This window comes from Macaca mulatta, chromosome 12, assembly GCF_049350105.2.
Source record: "Macaca mulatta isolate MMU2019108-1 chromosome 12, T2T-MMU8v2.0, whole genome shotgun sequence".
Lineage (NCBI taxonomy): Eukaryota > Metazoa > Chordata > Mammalia > Primates > Cercopithecidae > Macaca > Macaca mulatta.
In genome coordinates, this window is record NC_133417.1 from 132,896,067 (window position 1) to 132,919,331 (window position 23,265).

The 23,265-nt window shown below is 40.0% G+C and overlaps 2 pseudogenes across 1 annotated transcript; one reads left to right on the top strand and one right to left on the bottom strand.

The window, feature by feature from the left end:
* LOC709301 (thiamine transporter 2-like) overlaps positions 1 to 22,062 on the bottom strand; it is a 43,498-nt pseudogene extending 21,436 nt beyond the window's left edge.
* Positions 18,774 to 19,214, top strand: LOC100424428 (COP9 signalosome complex subunit 9 pseudogene; annotated as a pseudogene). The gene has a single exon (XR_001438786.3). The product of XR_001438786.3 is annotated as a COP9 signalosome complex subunit 9 pseudogene (transcript).
* Positions 22,063 to 23,265: the final 1,203 nt, after the last annotated feature.

Sequence of the window (23,265 nt, forward strand, 5' to 3'; positions counted from 1 at the left end):
GCTTCTGGAAGTCTTGCTGCATCCTACTCTTTGCTGAATCTCTGTGTCAGAGAAAAATGCTGATTCAGTTTGCACTCTCTACCTTTTATATCCCAATTTTTAAAAATGGCATTTGGCATCCTATTAGTGGAATATCATGAGTGCAGACAGAGTCAATGATAAATGGACAATTATGATTGAGATTTGGGAGTTACTAATCAATGCACTTCCATATTACTGGCTCTTAAAAACTTAGTGAAAGCATATTTAATTAGATTCCTACCAAAAAATCAATTTTTAAGAAGCACAGTTTTCAAGACCAGCCATTCGTAATAACATCTTTTCTTCTTTGTATATAGGAATAGGGTTTGTCTTCTGTTATGACTTTGAGCTGTATGTTTTTGCTCATCCTGCTCTGTACCTGGGTAAACTGGTTTCTTCTTTAGCAACTGAGCTTAAAAATAGCTTTCCATGGAAGAACCAAACTGAAAGTTGTTCCAGCATTGAGGATGTCAGCAGAGACTAGCAGAGGAGATATGGTGGCAATACAAATATTTTAAAGGAGTGACTTAAATATATTCCTCTTGGCCAAGAAGATAAAAGGATTCGGAAATATTGAAGTATCAAGGGATACAAAACGTAAAACTTGAATTTTTCTGCCAAATTTTAGACTTGTTTTCAGGTTTTAATGGTTGTGTGGCCCCCTGCCTTTTGAAGAAAGAGCAAAAGGTATTGATTTGCCAACAAAGAAGACACTTAAATTTTAAATTAGGATACACAAAATAGTGGCAGAAAAGAGAACAGAAGGATTGATGGGTCATTTTTATTTCTAGTCATATTTTAACTAATTCAGTTATAGGAATTCATTCATTTCAACTTAGGATATAATGCATTTGTCGAAAAGTAACAGAAATATCTGGAGCTGATTAACGTAAAAGTCCTTCGAAAAGGTAAGTGCCTCCTAACCATGTTGATTAATGTAAATAGATGTTATTTTTTCAATTAGGAAAAGAGAGAGAGATGTTTGTATATTGACAACACTAAAGGCCAGGAATAGTGTGGTTTAGAGGCCAGCACTTAACCTGTGTAAGAACTCATACAGTAAGTCTTATATTCATTTATATTCTTATAGTCATTTTATTCATAAGAAAATTGAGATATTAAGAAAAGATTACATCTTTAGGGTTTACTTTAAAATAATCTAGAAGCAGGGGTGAGAAATTTCATGGGGAGTGGGGTACAGATGAAACAAGATTGGCCATAAATTGATACTTGTTAAAGTTGAGTAAGGAGAAAATGAGGTTTCATTATACTATTTTTTCAAAATGTTGTATGTATTTGAAGTTTTCCAAAATGAAAAGTTTTTAGCACATCACTATAAACATCAAGATTCAAAACCAGATTTTGCTGATTTCAAGCTTGTTCTCTTGCTAACATATGATACAGAGAATAATTTCTGAAAAACTGAAGAGCAATTTGCCAACCAGATAGTAAATGAGGAATTTAAATTTTATTTTAGAAAGTAATGCTTGCACATTGAATAGCCTCAAACAAGCATATTGTATTGAACAAGTGTGTAGTACTGAATCTATATGAATCTTAGTGCTAACATTTCTTAAATGGAAGCAATCCTTTCCTCTGTTGAACAAGTGTGACTACAAAATAGATTTTAAAAAAATGTCCTGGCATTACTTCATTTAATTTTGTATTCTGAAATGATTTCTTTTTGCCTTTTTGCTTTTAAAGAAGATAGCTTCTAAATATTTTGTAGGAATTCTTATCTATTTATAGATAGGTAAGAATGACAATTTTTCCCATGAGACAGAGTAGATTTACAGAATTTGTGCACTAAGCTCTAATAAGATTGAACTTTAGCTAGGGCAAGGAAAAACCTCTAGCGGTAGCTAATGAGAACCACTTCCACTGGAATGACCTCATGGCTTTAATTTTACACAGGTCTTTCATTCCTTCACCTGTTTAGTGAAAAGGTCACCTGTTTAATGAAAATGTTTCTGAAGAAATAGAACCTTAACTACACCGTATTTCCATTTCTCAATACAAAATTATTCTATTGAAGACATCGTGCTAAAGGAAAGAAACCAGAAGCAAAAGGCTATATAAAAAATAATTCCATTGATTTGGCATTCTATAATGACAAACTATATGGATAGAAAACCAATGACAAACTATATGGGTAGAAAACCAATCAGTGGTTGCCAGGGACGAGGAGTGGGGCCAGGGGATTGGTGGCAGAGAAACATAAGGGCACTGTTTGGGCTGATGGAATTCTGCTTTATCTTCATTGTGGTGGTGGTCACACAGCTGTACATTTGCCCAAATTCATGAAACTGTACATAAAAAGTGTGAAGTTACTGCATATATATTATTTATCAACAAATCTGATTTTTAAAAGGATAAAGATAAATAGATATAGATATATACTTTTGAAAATATACCTCTTTGTCCATGAGAGCACAGTGGCCATGAACTTACCTGAATGTCAAAGGGAAGCCCCAGTCCTTGGTTGTCAACCACAGTCATAGTCATGATGGGTTGAATCATCAAGGCAATGAAGGGTTTAATTCCAAATGCCAGGGCATAGTCTTCCATGCTCATATTAACTCCAATCTGAAATCTGTCATTGTACAAATGGAAAGAGTTTTAAAAGGATGCACACATGCGCATTCAAATACAAAACAGCAAATGGTGTTCTTCGCAAGGCTTTGCTCTGCTGAGGAAGCCCAGGTTTCTATTGACAGTTTCTTTCTAAAAGCTCTTTTAGCAGAGAGAGCCTGAAGAAATAGACAAATGGGATGGTGCAATGTATTTTAACATTCCGTGGGATGGGATATAGTATGCTAAGAGTTTAAAACTAGTTAACCAATTCTAAAATTAAACCAAATTTTCAAAATACTCTGCAACTAGAAAACATTGAACGTTATTTGAGATAAATAGGGCTTAGCAAGTCACTTTTAAAATTAGACGTATCAGGCCGGGCACAGTGGCTCGTGCCTTTAATCCTAGCACTTTGTGAGGCCGAGGCAGGCGGATCACTTGAAGTCAGGAGTTTGAAACCAGCCTAGCCAACATGGTGAAACCTGTCTCTACCAAAAAACACAAAAATTGGCTGGGTGTGGTGGCGCATGCCTGTAGTCCTAGCTACTCAGGAGGCTAAGGCGGAGAATCCTTTGAACCTGGGAGGCGGAGGTTGCAGTGAGCCGAGATCATGCCACTGCACTCCAGCCTGGGAGACAGAGGAAGACTCTGTTAAAAAAAAAACAAAAACTAAGTTTATCAATATGTGAAAACAGGTCAGCATGATGAATTTTTTACTTTTTTAAAGATTTAATCACTGGATTATTGATTGTCTGAGTTAGCAATTTCAGAGTCTAATTAGTCAATATTTTTCTGCAAAATCCACAAATTATTTCCTTTCATAGTTTATTCAATCTGGTAATTAATTCATTTTAAATAATTGTACTGGGATGTTAAATTTAGTCCGTCAAGATTGACATACATAGTTAAAGTTCTTCCATGCAATTTAGCTAAAACATTTGTAATGTGAATCTATTTACAAAATGAACCAAATGAAAAATGTGAACTATTTTTGTGTCCCTTCCAAAATTATTTACATAAAAAAACAAATAGAAGCATTTTAAAACTGTGTGATTTAATGAAAAGGCATTATTTCCCTGCAAGATACTACTAACTAAACATAGCAAACCCCATAAATGACCCTAGGTCCCACACAGTGAACATGACAGGTGGTCCAAATGGGACTTGTAACTTCAGGTCTTTCTTGGTCAGCTAACAATTTTTCCCTTGAACAAATGTGGAACTGCATTGACGCTTTTAAAACTTAGATGAAATCAAATGGCAGATTTCCTCCTTTTAGTATGCAAATTATTTCATGTTGGAATCTTGATTTAATCTGTTCAGATGCCTAAGCAGCTTGACAGTGATTTATTTGGTTTTGGATAAGACCTCTACATGTGATGGATTAGAAAAAAAACACAGTTCTGATGGTGGGCTCAGAGTGGCTTTGAATCCTAAGATTTTTAGTGCAAACCCCAAATTATTTTCAAGATACCTGAAATTACATGTAATCATACTATCTAAAATCTTATCTTGAACCTCTGGCTGGGTTATTTCACGGTGGCCTCCACTTGGTTGCTGTGGAGACATTGAGCTACCATGCAGAGAACACTGCCTAGGACTAGCAAGTTCTTAGAAAATAATTGTTGTATTTATGTTCTTCCATTGCGTATTTGGCACTAAGTACAGGTGAGTCTCTGGATATATTGTCTGTAATTTAAAAAATGGAACTACCTTGAAGCTGTATTCAATCATTTATGTATTGTATATTACGGAAGTATGAGATTAGCATTTCCCAATTTACTCTATAACTTAAAGGAAAGTAATAGGAACATATGCTAAAGCATAAAAAAATTAGGTTGTGCCTGTATAACAATGAAATGGTTAAATTAAAAAAATTTCAGACTGGGTTCGGTGGCTAATACCTATAATCCCAGCACTTTGGGAGGCCGAGGCGGGCAGATTACGAGGTCAAGAGATCAAGATCATTCTGGCCAACATGGTGAAACCCCGTCTCTACTAAAAATACAAAAATTAGCTGGGTGTGGTGGCACATGCCTATAGTCCCACCTACTAGGGAGGCTGAGGCAGGAGAATGGCTTGAACCCAGGAGGCGGAGGTTGCAGCGAGCCGAGATCATGCCACTGCACTCCAACCTGGTAACAGAGACTCCACCACACACACACACAAAATTTCAATAGCTCAAAGTTTTATTTTCATATTGTATGTATGTATTTTTTTTTTTGGAGGAAATACTAACCGAGTGCCTACATAAAGCGAGAACTAGAGGAAACAGCAGAGGCATAACAGGGAACAAGCTAGACAATGAGGACACCCACGGAGCTTGCACCCCATCAGGGAATAAATTAGTACCAGATAACTGCTTTGATTAATTTTTAATTAAATTGATCAGTTTTTATGTCATGAAAAAAATGCAAAGTAAGTGTCTTTTTATATAATAATCACAAATTAGGCCAGGCGCAGTGGCTCACGCCTGTAATCCCAGCAGTTAAGAAGGCAGAGGCGGGCGGCTCACTTGAGGTCAGGCGTTTGAGACCAGCCTGACCAACATGGCGAAAGCAACATGGTGAAACCCTATCTCTACTAAAAATACAAAATTAGCCAGGCATGGTGGCGCATGCCTGTAATCCCACCTATTCAGGAGGCTGAGGCACAAGAATCACTTGAACCCGGGAGGTGGAGGTTGCAGTGAGCTGAAATCACACCACTGCACTCCAGCCTGGACGATGGAACCAGACTCCAAAATAAATAAATAAATAAATAAGTAAAAATCAAGAAATCACAAATTATTTTATGTAAACTTCTATCACACAATGATTGAAATCATGCATGGTCAACAGTCTTAGACTTTTCTTCTAAACCTGAATACTAACCATTTGCATGAGATAAATTTATTCTACACTTGCTAAATTTGTAAGTTGCCTAGAAGTTGGAGCAGTAATTAGATGTAAATGAACTTACAGAAATTGAATTCACATATGTAGAAAATGATATTTTGTCAGTATGTTGAGTTAGATATGTAAATGATCATTTTTTTTAGTGCCAAAGTTCACACATCTATTTGGTCAAGTTCCTTTTGTTCCTCTACTGAGTATGTCTCCAGACACTAAAATACTAGGTTTATTCAGTCCTTGCCCAGTAATTACTTTTAAAAATGTATCCCAAATTAATTATGTCTGAAATGATTTTTCTCTTCACTAAACTTACTGACCATCTGAGTGAATTGACAAATTAGATAAAAGATGGCTGTGCAGGCCTTTGGTAGAAAACTCTGAACATTTTCTCTGGGAGAACCCTAACAGTTAGATAACGAGTCTCATTTTACGGCCTCTTAGAATCTCAGAATTCTCACTATTCATGTGGCTTAAACTTTCATGCCCATAACAAAACATGCTGAGCATTTCTTAATTCATCAAAGGATTTTGTTTTTTCTAAATATCTCACATCCTGACAGTTAATTATTAATATTTTTCTAATTTCCCTATTTGTTTCCTCAGTAGAATGATGTTAAGTTGCATCCATCAGTAGAATGAGGTTAACATGCAGTAGAAATGCAATATGGCTGTGAACCAATATGTTCTGAAATACTCAAGACTAATATACATTTATCTTTTCACAACGTGGAAGTTATAGTCAGGAATAGTAAAAGTGACTGAAAAATCATTATTATTATTTTTACTAACTTTCAGGTTCTCCTTCCTAAGTATAGCCATTGACCATGAAACGAAACTGATTTAGGTTTGGCTAGAATTATTTTTTCCTAATCAAGAGATTGCTAAGAGAAAACAAAATATTTAGCATTAATACTAGGGGAAGATAGAGATTTAGTTCCTGTTACAGTAAGAAAATAGCAAGGTAAGCTAAAAATCATATTTTTCCATAAAGAAAAAATAGGCATAAACTGGTGAAAATCAAATAAAAACAGAAAATCTAAAAGCAATTGCAGGCTGGGTACAGTGGCTCACACCTGTAATCCCAACACTTGGGGAGACCGTGTGGTGTCTCGCACCTGTAGTCCCAGCTACTCAGGAGGCTGAGGCAGGAGAATCGCTTGAATCTGAGAGGCAGAGGTTGCAGTGAGCCAAGATTGTGCCACTGCACTCCAGTCTGGGAGACAGAGTGAGACTGGGTCTCAAAAAAATAAATAAATAGGCTGGGAGTGGTGGCTTACTCCTGTAATCCCAGCACTTTGGGAGGCCAAGATGGGCGAATCACGAGGTCAGGAGCTCGAGACCAGCCTGGCCAACATGGTGAAACCCCGTCTCTACTAAAAATACAAAAAATTAGCTGGGCATAGTGGCGGGTGCCTGTAATCCCACTTAACATGGGAGGCTGAGGCAGGAGAATTGCTTGAACCCGGGAGGTGGAGGTTGCAGTGAGCTGAGATCGTGCCCCTGCACTCCAGCTCCAGCGACAGAGTGAGACTCTGTCTCAAAATAAAAATAAAAATAAAAATAACAAAAATTAAAATAAAAATAAAAGCAATTGCAACAAAAACAAAAATTGACAAATGGGACCTAATTAAACTAAAGAGCATCTGTACAGCAAAAGAAACTATCAATGGAGTAAACAGGCAACCTACAAAACGGGAGAAAATATTTGCAAACTATGCATCCAACAAAAATCTAATATCCAGAATCTATAAGGAACTTACACAAATTCATGAGCCAAAATCAAAGAACCTGATTAAAAAGTGGGCAAAAGAGGCGAGGCATGGTGGCTCACACCTGTAATTCTAGCACTTTGGGAGGCTGAGGCAGGCAGCTTGCTTGAGCTCAGGAGTTCGAGACCTGCCTGGGCAACATGATGAAACCCTGTCTCTACAAAATAAAAAAGATCAGCTGGGTGTGGTGGCACGCACCTGTGGTCCCAGCTATTTGGGAGGCTGAGGGGAGAGAATCACTTGACCACTGGGGGCAGAAGTTGCAGTGAACTGAGAAAGATACGTAATCATCTCCCCTTTTTCATTTCTGATATTGATAACTTGTATTTTTTCCATTCTATGCATGAGCACTCTCTCTCACATTTATTAGACTTTTCAAATGACTAATTTGGCTTTGGTAATTTTTCCTATTGTACTGTTTTCTATTCCATTGATTTTATTTTTTGTTATCTCTAACATTTTCTTCTTTGAGTTTCATTTGCTGTTCTCTTCTAGCTTCTGAAGATGAATGTTTAAATAACTTAATTTGTGTCCTTTCTCTGTTTAAAAAATAAATGCATTGGAGACTGTATGTTTCTCTCCCTGCACTGCTTAACTGCATCCTATAAGTTGTGATTTTTCATATTTTCATTGTCATTCAGTTCAAATTATTTTCTAACTCCAAGTATAATTTTTTGACCATGTTCTTTCTTTAATTATAAAACATTTGTGTATTTTTAAATTACAATTTTGCTAATGATTTTAGCTTAATTATGGTTGTCAGAATACTTTTTCCGTATGATTTCAATCTTTTGGTATTTATTGAGGGCTACTTTTTGGCCCAGTTCAAGCCTGTTTTTGGTCACTCTTCTATGTTCACTTGAAAATAGTCTTTATCCTGCAGTGTGTACAGTTTCCACATATCCATCATTGCAACTTTATTCGACATGTAGTTTGAATCTTCCTAATCCTCACTGATGTTTTTTGTCTGCTTGTTATTGAGAAAGCTGTGTTCACATTTGCAACTGTGAGGGTGGACTTTTTTATTTCTCTAAATTTTTTTTGGCATTTTGCTCAATACATTTTAAGGCTATGATTTTTGTGCATACAAATTCAGAATAGCTTTATTGGCCGGGCACGGTGGCTCACACCTGTAAACCCAGAAATTTGGGAGGCCGAGGTGGGTGGGATCACTTGAAGTCAGGAGTTTGAGACCAGCCTGGCCAACATGGCAAAAACCCATCTCTTCTAAAAATACAAAAATTAGTCAGGTGTGTTGGCACACGCCTGTAATCTCAGCTACTCGGGAGGCCAAGGCAGGAGAATTGCTTGAATCCGGGAAGTGGAGGTTGCAGTGAGCTGAGATCATGCCACTGCACTCCAGCCTGGGTGACAAAACAAGACTCCATCTCAAAAAAAAAAAAAAAAAAAAAAAAAAGAATAGCGTATTTACCTAGTTGTTAATTAACACTTTTATCATTATGAAATGACTATGAAACTTATAATGAAAAGACAAATCACTCTGGTGTTGTTGCTTATTTCATCTGATACTGGGATAACTAAATTAGCTTTCCTTGTATTAGCGTTTGTACAGTATATTTTTTCCCATTTTTTAACTTTCAAACTTTGGAGCCCTTATTTTCAAGAAGTGTGTCTTGAAAGCAACATAATTAGGTTTTGAGTTTTAAAATCCATTCAGCTGACTTTTATCTTAAAATTGGAGTAATTAGTTCAGGCACATTTTAATGATTTTGCTGCTATATGGGATTTTAAATTTACCATTTATTTGTCCTGCCTGATTTATGTTCCTTGATCTGTTTCTTGTCTTTTGTTGCATTAATTAAGTTTAAAAACACTTTCCCTCCCTTCATTAGCTTGTTAGTACTATCTTACTGTATTATTCTTTTAGTAGTTACCATATATATTACAGCATGAAGTTTTGACCTAGCAGAATCTAGCCTAAAATAGTATTTTCACCACTTCTTTGACAATATAAGGATTTTGCAATACTTTAAATCTATTATTTCCCCTTCCTTTTGTGCTATTACCATCATAAATTTTAACTCTATGTATATTTTTATTTATTTATTTTTTTGAGATGGAGTCTTGTTCCGTCGCCCAGGCTGGAATGCAATAGTGGGATCTCGGCTCACTGCAATCTCCCTCTCCCGGGCTCAAGTGATTCTCCTGCCTCAGCCTCTCTAGTAGCTGGGATTACAGGCACCTGCCACCACGCCCAGCTAATTTTTGTATATTAGTAGAGAAAGGGTTTCATCATGTTGGCCAGGCTGGTCTCCAACTCCTGACCTCAAGTGATCCGCCTGCCTTGGCCTCCCAAAGTGCTGGGATTACAGATATGAACCACTGCGCCTGGCCTCTACATACATTTTTAAAACTAGAAACGTTAGGCCAGGTGCGGTGGCTCACATCTCTAATTCCAGCACTTTGGGAGGCTGAGGCGGGTGGATCACTTGAGGCCAGGAGTTGGAGACCAGGCTGACCAACATGGTGAAACTCCTTCTCTACAAAAAATACAAAAAAATTAGCCGAGTATGGTGGTGCACACCTGTCATCCCAGCTACTTGGGTGACTGAGGCTCGAGAATTGCTTGAACCTGGGAGGCAGAGGTTGCAGTGAGCTGAGATTGCACCCCTTCACTCCAGCCTGTGCGACTCTGTCTCAAAAACCAAGATTTGCTTAGATTTAGTTACATATTTATTTTTTCCAGTATTATTTTTCCTATATTATTGCAATACTAATGGTGATCATTTTCATTCTGCCTAAAGAATTCCCTTTATATTTCTTTTAGTGTACACCACAATAATTTTGCTTAATTTTTGTCTTAAAAATATCTTTATTTTGACTTAATTTTTGATGAATATTTTTGCCGAGTATAAAATTCTAGGCTAGCAGCTTTTTAGTTTTCGCACTTTAAAAATGTTCTTGGGCAGAGGGCAAAAGTTGAAAAACTACCAATTGGGTACTAAACTCACTAGCTGAGCGATGGGATCAATTGTATCCCAAACCTCAGCATCATGCAATATACCCACGTAACAAACCTGCACATGTACGCCCTGAATCTAAACTAAAAGGTGCAATTATTTTTAAAAGATAAAAATAATAGGCTGGGCGTGGTGGCTCACGCCTGTAATCCCAGCACTTTGGGAGGCCAAGGTGGGCGGATCACGAGGTCAGGAGTTCGAGACCAGCCTGGCCAACATGGTGAAACCCCATTTCTACTAAAAATACAAAAATTATCCAGGCGTGGTGGCATGCACCTGTAGTCAGTCCCAGCTACTTAGGAGTCTGAGGCAAAGAATCACTTGAACCCGGGAGGCAGAGGTTGCAGTGAGCTGAGATCGTGCACTGCACTCTAGCCTGAACAACGGAGCGAGACTCCGTCTCAAAATAAATAAATAAATAGAAATAAAAATTAAAATGTTGTTTCATTGTTTTCTGGCTTCCAGTATTTCTGTTGAAAATTCACATGTCATTATTACTAATACTCCTTAGAAAGAAATGCATCTCATCTTCATTTTATAGACAAATAGACTACAAAATTTTAAGGCCACAGGGCAGTCATGCTGCCAGTAATGTTCAGCCAACGAAAATATTTTCAGATGTTTATTTCTGATTAACTTGGTGTATAGAATGAAACACATTATTACACAGGAAATGAGAAGTAGCATTTAATTCCTTGGAGTGTTCTCCAACCAGTATCTACCACCTCCTTAGCTCATTTTCTTTACTTTATGATTAATCTAAATCAAATACCTCATATTTTTAAACTACTGTGTGATATAGTATTTATATGTAGTTTAATGGAACAGCTTCACTTCTGTAACAGCCCTGAGAACATTTGATAAGTTGTTTCAAAAAGAAATAGATACGCTCTGACTATTCAAGCAGGAAAAATAGGAGTGAAAACTAAACTTAGTCAAAATTAGAATCGTATCTTATACTATGTTGCTAAATCAGACAAAATCGAAGCCTAACAACATATTATTGCTTATGAATTGTAACAACTTCATTTATCCTCCTGATTAGGAATCTTAGTCAAGTCGTAAGAGAAAGTTGATTCAAATGGGAATATAGTTTCATTGTCTCTTGTAGGAAGCCTTAGGTATAACATTGCAAAATGCTATTCAAAGGAGCTGGAAGAATAAATAAACATGTTTTGTTGCTTTAAGTAGTTTAAGTAGTTAAAAGAAATAGATGGTAAATACTTACACAGCTATGGTTGTAAGGAACATAAAACTTGACTTGAATGTCAAGAGACCAGCATAGCACACCCAAATATTAGTTGTGAAATGCATGAGAAATAGAGAACCTGCATCTGCTCCTGAGAAGATCACCAAGGATAATTCGCCCAGAAGATCCCAGTTGACTTTGATGTAGCCACTGTGAAGGCTGCCATGGCCCCTAAAATAAAATAAAATAAAATAAAAAGATAAACTACATCTTGTTAATCCATGTATAGTAAAATAGCACACAGTTTTGTTAAAATCCACAGTTACAGAAGCACTGAAGCATTTTCAGACTTTAAAAAAAAAATGCTGACTTATTGTGTACTTTGAATGAAAAATTGCTTGATCCACCTCTGTGAACCGTACATATCATTTTCTCTTAAGGGTTGAAATAGACCAGCCGAATTTAGGCTTCCATAAATCATAGACTGGAGAGGACCCATGGAGAGGGCCATTTTTTTCTTTCCTCTTCCCTTTGCAGATGTTAAAACTCAGGCTTAGAAACCTGGTGTCAAATAAAAAAAAAATATGTGACTTAGATAGGAGAGGCTTTATTTAGAAGAAAGGCTATTGCAATACAAAGAACTCTCTGATTGCAGAAATCTGCATGATTCAAGATCAAACAGAAAAAGGATTTTCTTTTATAGGGTAAAGAGGGTACAAGCAGAGATAAGCAGAATCTCTGTAAAGGAAGCTGGATTCCCAGGGGGAAATGGTCAGTGGAGTTTGACAGGAAAATATCCCACTGTGGTCAGCCAATTCCCGTTTGGAGCTGATAAGGGGGACACATTCCACATTTTTTTGTGTTTGCTCAGGGTTTGGAGTAAGCAACATTTAGGGGCCTGTGGGAAAGCCAGGAGCCTGACTAAAGTCTGGTCAAGACAAACAGAGGGTAAGAAATGGGGAACTGTGAATGCCCGGTCATCGGACTGAGGTGCACATGGTCTGCAGTCTAAAGTTTCCTAATGTGTGGTGCCGCTCTTTTCTCCCACGCCCTTTCTGTGAGCCTATTACCAATGCCTTAGGAAGGATGGCCTCTCTCTCTTTGCCCTTGTCTCTGTTTTCTCTTTCGTTTCTGTGACACCATTAAAAAAAATTTCCTCAAGATGCCTGACAGATGCCAAACTTTTCTATATATATATTTCTCTCTCTCTCTCTCTCTCTCTATATATATATATATCTATAAATATATATATTTATTTGTAGAGATGGGGTCTCGCTATATTGACCAGGCTGGTCTCAAACTCCTGGCCTCAAGCAATCTTCCCATCTGGGCCTCCCAAATATTAGGATTACAGATGTGAGCCACTGTGCCTGGCCTGATCATGCCCTTCTTTATTTGTTCCTTCCTTCCTTCTTTTCTGCCTTCCTTCTTTCCTTCATTTGTTAAACCCGCAAGTACTTTTGAGCTTCTCTGTGGAACGATATAGTGGTAAACTTTGGGTCCTTGCTTTGAAAACAATACAGTCTAGTGGGGAAATTAGATAAATAAATTTAAGTTAATAAATAAATTAAAAAATACAGTGTGATGAGGATTATTAAAGAGCTCTGTTGGGAGGCCGAGGCAGGTGGATCACCCGAGGTCAGGAGTTCGAGACCAGCCTGACCAACATGGTGAAACCCCATCTATACTAAAAATACAAAAATTAGGGGGACTGAGGCAGGAGAATTGCTTGAACCCGGGATGTGAAGGTTGCAGTGAGCTGAGATCACGCCATTGTACTCCAGCCTGGGTGACAAAGCGAGATTCCATCCCCCCCAATCCCTCCCCCACAAAAAAAAGCTCCGACCCTTATCCAAATCTTATCTAGTGGTTGTCAACCAGGGGTATTTTTGCCTTCTAGTGGACAAGTGGCAATATTTGAAGACATTTTTGGTTATCACAATGGGGTGCATCCTGGCAACTAGTGGCTTAGAGGCATACGATGTTGCTGAACATCCTACAGAGCTCAGAACAGTCCCCCTGGACAAAGAATTGCCCAGCCCAAGAGGCCAGCAGTGCAGAGGATGAAACACCAATCCAAGCTCTGACCTAACCAATCAAACGTTAGGAATTTTCAGGGAGGGAAGTGAGAAGAATGTGAGCTCAACAATAGGCCCCGCTTTGTTCAATAAACAGGTGGGTGTGGAACAACTTGGCTTTAGAATAAATAGCTTCAAAGTTTCATTTGATGTGAAAACTTTGTTTTGTCAGGAAAGTACATGCAGATTGTTGGGCTAACTTCAAAGACGGCTCTGGGGCCTGCCCTTTGTCCCCTGGAGTATTAATGCCCGTGTCAGCCCACCTCTCCCTCCTTGCACCACATTGTCTTTGGAAGAGTGTTTTAAACCTCACAAAGTATATTCAGTGAGAGACGAGGAGTGCCTGGACAATTATCTAAAACTCTCCAAACTACTGTAGCTTCTGAGCTACGGGAGGAAGGTTTTGCCCAAGCAGAAGGCCCAGGAGGGGTCTTGAAGGGTGAACCCAGTAGTGGGAGCTGAAAACCCTCAATTCCCCAGAGACCTTCCCAAGATTTCTCTTTGTTGCTCAGTCTTCCTACCTTTTTCCTGTCAGACAACACGCAATATCAGAAATTCATCTTTAGATAAGGAGGAAGGAGACACCAGCCAACTCAAGGGACAGCAATGATGCTCAGGCACACACACACCCACTGGGAGGGCCAGCCTCATCCAGCACCTCCCACCTTGCCTTTCTCATAGGGCACTTGTTTCCTGCTGTCATTATCACCATAATTGAGGATTCCTACTTGTTAAGGGGTGCTGTGTCTGAGGTTTTTATTAAGGACAATGGAATAAAAACATAATATGCATACAAGGCCAGACAGAAAATTATACAGGATAATACAATAACTTGGTTGTGGAGAGAAGATAGAATGAGCAGTTATAAGAATTCATTCTGGGCCGGGTGCGTGGTGGCTCACGCCTGTAATCCCAGCACGTTGAGAGGCTGAGATGGGTGGATGACAAGGTCAGGAGATCGAGACCATCCTGGTTAACACGGTGAAACCCCGTCTCTACTTAAAAAAAAAAAAAAAAAAATTAGCCAGGTGTGGTGGCAGGCGCCTGTAGTCCTAGCTACTCAGGAGGCTGAGGCAGGAGAATGGATTGAACGTGGGAGGTGGAGGTTGCAGTGAGCCAAGATCCCGCCACTGCACTCCAGCCTGGGCGACAGAGCAAGACTCTGTCTCAAAAAACAAAACAAAACAAAACAAAAAAAGAATTCATTCTGGGGTTAACTGTTGTTTGAACAAATAAATATCTGGATATGGTAGAGAATGAGGAAGCTGGGTGTAGAGAACAGTCTGAAGTCAGAGGGCAACAAGCTTTGGCAAATCCCCGTATGTACAGTTAAGGAAATATGCAAGTACGTTATTTGTCTTGCTGGGAACCCTGATATGTATAAGATAGCTCCAAAAGCAGAAGCTTTCAAACTTCTTTGACCATAGCCTGAGGAAAATATATTTTATATATTAATTAGTGCATATATATGTGTGTGAACAGAATTTTTGCAAAACAAAGTGTATCCTTACAAGCTGATATACTCCCTATTCTATATTAGACTAGTCTACTCTGTTTTAAAAATGCTGGTCAGCAACCCACTATATTGAGTTCAAGATCCACAATTTCTAAAGGGCCAGATAGTGAATATTTATAGCTTATGAGCCACATATCCTTTTTTACAACTCTTGTTGTATTTTTTTTTTTCTACAATCCCTTAAAGGGTAAAACTATGAGCTTTTCTACAATCCCTTAAAAGGTAAAACTATGAGCTGCGGTCACCGATGGCTTAGGTCAGTTTATGCATATCAGGTCTGCAGACCATTACCTGAGTGTGCCCACCTCATGGTAATGTGGTCTGCAAACCACATTTTTTTATTATTATTATTTTTTGAGACAGAGTCTCACTTTGTCATCCAGGATGGAGTGCAGTGGTCCAATCGCGGCTCTCTGCAGCCTTAACCTCCTGGGCTCAAGTGATTCTCTTGCCTCAGTCTCCCGAGTAGCTGGGACTACAGGTGAACGCCACCACACCCGGCTAATTTTTTTGCATTTTTTTGTAGAGATGGGATTTCATCATATTATCCAGGCTGGTCCACCTGCCTTGGCCTCCCAAAGTGTTAGGATTAAAGGCATGAGCCTCCACACCTGGCCTTTCAAACCACATTTTAAAGACTAGAGTTATTGAAAGATTCCAGAAAGAAAAAAGACTTTTTTTCTATTTTTTTTTCCAAGATAGAGTCTTGCTCTGTTGCCCAGGCTGGAGTGCAGTGGTGAGATCTCGGCTCACTGCAAACTACGCCTCCCAGGTTCAAGCAATTCTTGTGCCTCCTGAGTAGCTGAGATTACAGGTGCATACCAGCATGCCTGGCTAATTTTTGCATTTTTTGTGGAGATGGGGTTTCACCATGTTGGCCAGGCTAGTCTTGAACTCCTGACCTCGTGCTCCATCCACCTTGGCTTCCCAAAATGCTAGGATTACAGGCATGAACCACCTTGCCCAGCCTGTTTGTTTTATGAGACCGTCTCACTCTGTCACCTAGGCTGGAGAGCAGTGGCACAATCATAGCTCGCTGAAGCCTAGAACTCCTGGGCCCAAGTGACCCTCCTACTTCAGCTTCGCCAGTTGCTAGGACTACATGCACACACCACCATGCCCAGCTAACTAAAAAAAAAAAAAAAAAATTTATAGAAACAGGGTCTCACTATGTTGGCTCGGCTGGTCTCCTGGCCTCCCCACCTTAGCCTCCCAAAACTCTGGGATTACAGGCATGAGCCACCATGCCAGCCTGAAAAGAGTTTTGATAGTTCAACCTTAAACTGTCTAACTCTGCATGGTCCAACCATATTTGACCAGCAGGACACCAGTTTGTAGCTCCTGTTTTTAGGGATGAGTGTAACTTTATCTTCCACGTATATCTTTTTCAAAGTTTTATTACATTAGTTGCCTCTTTTAAATTTGTGACAAAACTCTTCTTTTTCAAACTATGGTAGTTGGTGTTGAAATCACTACAGCAGGATTATTGAAGAATACAAATTTGAAAGTTGTACTATTTATTTTACGTTCAGGAAAATTAAATAAAAACAACTAATTTTTACCTAAGATACTACAGTACACAAATACTTCCCAATGCATGATATATTTTGATCTTTAAAGCAATCCTGTACAGTTACCCAGGAGGCTGAGGCAGGAGAATTGCTGGAACCAGGGAGTTGGAGGCTGCAGTGAGCCACTGCACACTCCAGCCTGGTGACAGAGTGAGACCCCGTCCCAAAAAAAAAAAAAAAAGCAATCCTGTGAAATAAACTAGTAGATATTGTTCTGGCCTTCAAAAAGAGAAGAGAAAACGGATTGCTAGAATGTTCATTGATTTGCCTACTTGGCAAATGATAGAACATAGATAAAAAATTGAGCCCAGGGGCCGGGCATGGTGGCTCACGCCTGTAATCCCAGCACTTTGGGAGGCTGAGGTGGGTGGATCACGAGGTCAGGAGTTCGAGACCAGTATGGCCAACATAGTGAAACCCCGTCTCTACTAAAAATACAAAAAATTAGTCACGCGTGGTAACATGTACCTGTAATCCCAGCTACTTAGGAGGCTGAGGCAGGAGAATTGGGTGAACCTGGGAGGCAGAGGTTGCAGTGAGCTGAGATGGTGCCACTGCACTCCCTCCTGGGCGACAGAGCGAGACTCCTTCTCAAAATAAACAAACAAACAAATAAATAAATAAATAAAGATTGAGCCCTGTGTGTGTGTTTTAAATATACTCACTAGCTTCTTTATAAACAGCAAAAATGTCAGTTAAATATATGTTGTATAGTTGACGTAGCTTAGGTCTTGTAATATCAGTTCTTACTATCTTACTTTTTTCAGGGCTCTATTGCACTGAAATGCATTGATTGGAGTTACTTCCAAACAGGCCTAATTTTTTTTTTACCGTGGAGTATCTTAAAAACATGGAGCAGCACATTTTCTGCACATTAATGAGATAAAGTCTTATATACCTAGACCCAAAGGTTTCAAGGGCTTCTACTGCTCCATTATATATTTATAGGGTTTGACTGTATGCCCATCCAAATCTCTTCTTGAATTGCAGCTCCCATAATTCCCACGTGTTGTGGGAGGGGCCTGGTGGGAGATAATTGAATCACTGGGGCAGTTTCCCCCATAGTGTTCTCATGGTAGTAAATAACTCTCACGAGATCTGACAGTTTTATGAGGGGTTTCCCCTTTTGCTTGGCTCTCATTCTCTCTTGCCAGCAAAGCAGTGACTTTGCTTCTCCTTTGCCTTCCGCCATGATTGTGAGGCCTCCCCAGCCATGCTGAACTGTGAGTCCATTAAAACCCTTTCCTTTATAAATTACCCAGTCTTGGGTATGTCTTTATCAGCAGCATGAACATCGACTAATACATGTTTTGTGAAACTTTTAGATGGTGCCTGGTAATCCCATAGGATTTGAATATAGTTTAACATCTGGTGAAAACCTGCTGTGGAAAAAGCCCACCACAGGGGCCAGTAAAAAAGATGCGTTGAGGCGTAGCACTCCTGCAAATCCCGGGACCACTGCACGAAATCTCTCAAAGCCACATTGCTTGGCTTTGGGGTGCCCCACTGCTGGCATCCAGGTCCCCTGACACAGTGGATAATTCCGTGAACTGCTTTGTGATCCTTGTGAGATCCCGCTAAGATGGGGTCCTCTCCCGGTGGCTTCTGAAGAGTTTCTGTTTTGGGTTTTGCATGAAAAAAACATGCCCTTCTTGGGCACTGGTTGAAAAAGTGAGAAAAGGAAGGCCACGGAGACAGAGGCCAAGGATATGATGTTGAGGTAAAAGTACAACAGGTTCGCCAGGGGTATCAAGAGTTGGGCCAGCACGGACCCTGCTGTGTAGGCGGCCAGGCTGACGCTCCTGCAGTAGCCGCTCACTCTCAGGTAGTGCTCGGGGCTGACCACGCTGTATATGTAGGCGTAGTAGGCCACCTCGGTGGCGGTCACCATCCCGTAGAGGAACTCTACAACCTGCATGGTCTTCACTTCTTGGCCAAACGCAAGCAGCAGCCAGGTAATGATGAAACTAATACCCTGCAAGATGATGACCGGCTTGTAGCGGACGTAATTAGTGAGGACAAACACAGGCAGCAGCAGCACCAGGTAGGAGTATGTCCAAATGGGGAAGATCTCATCTGTCATCTGCAAGATTAAGTGGGGAGAGTACAAAGACAAAAAAAATCAGGACGTGAAATACACCCTGGGCCTCTGACACTTAACCATTATCAAGATGACATGGAGAGCGCCGCGGGCCCGAGATGAAGCCGGCCGTGGACGAGATGTTCCCCGAGGGCGCCCGGCCTTACGTGGACCTGGACGAGGCGGGAGGCAGCACTGGGCTCTTGATGGACTTGGCAGCCAATGAAAAGGCCGTTCATGCAGACTTTTTAAATGATTTTGAAGATCTTTTCGATGATGATGACATCCAGTGAGATGACCTCTGGCTGCAGGCGGGGCCAGGCCCTTGGTACAGAGTCGCAGTGTGAGCCTGCGCAGGACAGTTTCAGGTGGTTTTAAAGAACACTTGGAAATCCCTTGAATTTAGGACCTGGTTAACCAAGAAAGATAAGAGTGTTCTTCACCACCTAGATGAGGCTGTTCGTCTTTGAACATGACCACGTTGTGTCCTCACTCCAATTAAAAGAAAGCAACGTCAAAAAAAAAAAAAAAAAAAAAAAAGATGACATGAATCAACCCCAGGATGCACTGCTTGGCCTTTGCCAAAGTGGGTCTAGTTTCATGGTTTACATGAATTTCTAACAATACATTGGAAAGCAATGGGAAACTGAAATTCAGGGAAAAAAAATTGAATGACAGATATTCGTAAGGTGTGAATTTATACTTCCCGGTGTAAAAACCACAGCAGCTATTATCTTAGTTATCTACCTTTTAAACTTTATAAATGTAATTTGATCTGCAATAAGCTATGGAGGCTAGGAAAAGAGGCCATAATGGATAAATTAATCTTTTTACACTTGACAGGATTTCCAGAACAAGCTAGGGCTGCTCAGACACTGCCGCTTGCTAGCATGTAACAAAATAGTTTATTCTTCTTCACCGTCAGAACCAAAAGGTCAAAAAGGATGTTTCAGTACTGGAAGAACCTGACTGCCTTCTTTCCCTTTCATACCCATCAGTACAAAAATGAGGAGCCCATTGCGATACCATCTCGGTGATCAGGAAAATATGGAACAAATGACCAGTTTGAGACTGAATGTCAGAGAAAGAGACATGTGTGAGTTTATTTTCTACTCTTCTGTTTTCTTCGCTTTACTTTTTTGGGCTGCCCTGGAGGAATCATAAGAAACTACTTAGTAGCTCTCTCGTTCAAGTCAATTTTGGCCACAGTTTCTCTTGGAACTGGTGGCATTGGCCAATTATCTGAGCCCATCTGTAGTAAGTGATTATTTCATTTTCTATAAGGGGAATGTACAGTGGGTGGAGGATGACATAAAGGCAGTTGGGGTAGACCTTCTCAAATTCCTGTCCTCTGAATTTCTAGACAACCAAAATAAACCCATAGATTTACTGAGCCTGAGAATGCCCTTTGCTATGACCTAATCTGTGTCCTTATGCTTTGGGTTCCCAAGTAGACTTTTACCCAAGCACTCTTGAAGTTTGGTAGAACTTTATTCTTGCTGTTTTGGGCTTTTGGGTATAGTCACCAACATGGGAAAAGCTGTATGCCAGATATGCTTTTTGTGACAATGTCTGGTGTTTGAATCCAGCCCATTCATAACTTCCAGCTAAACCAGTTTGTACCTCATGGGATGTACTGGTGTTTATTGTGAAGAAAATGGTGGATTGGTTTAGAAGGCAAAATCTACTTGGTGTGAGGTGGGTGAATGTAGATGGTAGCTAGGAAAGAGAGGCAAAATGAGATAAAATTGTTGGGTGCAATGGCTCATGCCTGTAATCCCAGCACTTTTAAAGGCCGAGGTGGGAGGATTGCTTGAGCCTGGGAGTTCCAGACCAGTCTGGGCAACACAGTGATACCCTCTCTTTACAAAAAAAGTAAATATTAGCCTGGCATCTGTAGTCTTAGCAACTTGGGAGGCTGAGGCAGGAGGATTACTTGAGCCCAGGAGTTCCAGGCTGCAGTGAGCTATGATCGTGCCATTGCACTGCAGCCTGGGCAACGAAAGCGAAACTCTGTCTCAAACAACACCACCACCACCACCACAAACAGACATTCAGATTCAATAAGTCTGGGGCGGGGTCTGAGTATTTACGTTTCCAACAAATTTCCGGATGATGCTGATATGCTGGTTCAGAGACAACACTTTGAGAAGCACTGGCTTAGAGGCTTCTTAGGACTGTTATTCCTGTGACTGTAGTAAAAGTTAAAAACAGCCTTAATATTTGTAAATAAAGAGGGGAAAATCTTGTGAGGATTTTTCACATGGTTGTCAGTAACTTTTCTCCTGCCCCACCCTCACCACCAAATTTCATTTTATCCTCTAAGACTTATACTATTTATTTATTTATTTATCTATTTATTTATTTGAGATGGAGTCTTGTTCTGTTGCCCAGGCTGGAGTGCAGTGGCACGATCTTGGCTCACTGAAACCTCTGCCTTGCGAGTTCAAGTGATTCTCCTGCCTCAGCCTCCCGAGTAGCTGGGACTACAAGTGCCAGCCACCATGCCCAGCTAATTTTTGTATTTTTAGTAGAGGTGGGATTTCACCATGTTGCCAGGCTGGTCTTGAACTCCTGACCTCAGGCTATCTGCCCGCCTCGGCCTCCCAAATTGCTGGGATTACAGGTGTGGGCCACCGCACCCAGCCAGACTTACACTCTTTAGTGGGGATGGCTTCATTTTAGGTTAATGATGATATGCATTGAAGTCCTGGAGTATTGTTTTTGCACAACTGAAAGATTAGGTAAGGCTGTTTTCCACCATAAAGAGTTTATATTTTTGACAGGGCGCAGTGGCTCATGAATATAATTCTAGCACTTTGGGAGGCCAAGGTGGGGGGATTGCTTGGGCCCAGGAGTTTGAGACCAGCCTGGGTAACATAGTGAGACCCTGTCTCTACAAAAAATAGAAAATTAGCCAGGCGTGGTGGCACACGCCTATAGTTTCAGCTACTCAGGAGGCTAAGATGGACCAAAGGATTGCTTGAGTCTGAGAGATCGAGGCTGCAGTGAGCCATGATAGTACCATGGTACTCCAGCTTGGGCAACAGAGCGAGATCCTATCTCAAAAAAGAAAAAAAAGAATTTATATTTTTATATGTCAAATACATAAAAATCATTAAGGCCCATCTGTTCACATTAGAGGGTGTAAGAAGTATTAGTATTTGGCTTCTACCCAAGGCATTAGAGATAGTTCTAGCTAGAGTTAAATCTAAGATAAGCATGTTAGTTAACTTACCATGCTGAGGCTCAAATTTTTATCTGGTCCCAACAAATAAGGTACAAAAAAATGGATCTGATGGTTTCATCATGGAGAAAAATCCAAATAAATGGAGAATTATAGTGGGAAAAACCCAAGAACAGCTCAGTGAAATTTGGTTACAATTCATGATTGGTTAAACTGTCACAGGGAAAAAAAAGCAAGGAAGGAGACTGGTCATCAATCTAGTTGTTTTTTTTTTTAATGAAACTTGCATTCTCTTCCCTATGTTCCTTTTGTCCTTCAGTCTTAAAAATGAAAAAATAAAAAACATTGTGATTGAAAATATGTCACAGGTCAAAACACAAGGCTTGAGTCTTTGCTTTTGGATTTCTTGTCGAAAGAGAAAAGTGATAACTACTTGAAAACAGTAAAGGATTATGTTTCAGTTCGGCTGGAATGATGGGGTCACTGATGGAAAACCACTCTTAAGTTTCATTTAGGTAAATCAACCAAATTCTCTTTTCATCTTTTAGAGTTAGAAAAACATCAGGGACTTTCTTCTGAAGCAGAAATCTTGGGCGGAAGAAGAGACAGTGACATTGGCAGACTTTAGACAGGAAAGAGAGTTACCAAGAGATACTAAGCAAACATCTGCTTCGTGCCCCTTCCCCCAGCATCCTAAAACATATAGCTATAAATAAGCTGGAAACTAATTTTAATGAGTATTTATACATAGTGAATAAAAAAGCCTTTGGGAGATAGGATTTATAAAGCAGATAGACTCTTCGCTTTTTCTAAGCATCAAACTCAAAGTGAACATCGGCTTAGCATAAGTAGCCTAAATTAATTTGAATTGTCGTCCATCCGGGCGATTTCATGTGTTTTTAGTACTTATTTCTAGAAGAAGAATTATGTGACACCTAAACAAGATCACAGCATGGATAAAATTCAAATACGACACTTAGAAGTACTTTTCTGAGTTGATATTTTAGCCCCCGTTATGATTCTTTTCCCACTTCTGTAACCATATTGAAAAGTAAGAATTTATGGTCAGAATGAGAAGCCTCCGGGTTGGCTGATGGCAGGCGGGACCAGGGCACCTTTTATTATAGAAAGTCTCCAGCAGCACCAGGTGGGGTCTCACCCCCTCAGTTGTTCACCACTTCCTTCCTGAAGGCTCCCTGACCCTCTCCGTCTCCTCCCCGTCCTTCCATTAGACCTCATCTCAGTCCAGCTCTGGCATGCCATTGAAGACCATGGACTCTGCCGTCAGACAATCAGCTCCAAATCCTTCTCTGCTGCTTACAAACCTGTGACCTTTGGTAAATTACTGGACCTCTTTATACCTCAGATTCCTCATCTGTAAAGTGGGGATGATAATATGTTTTGA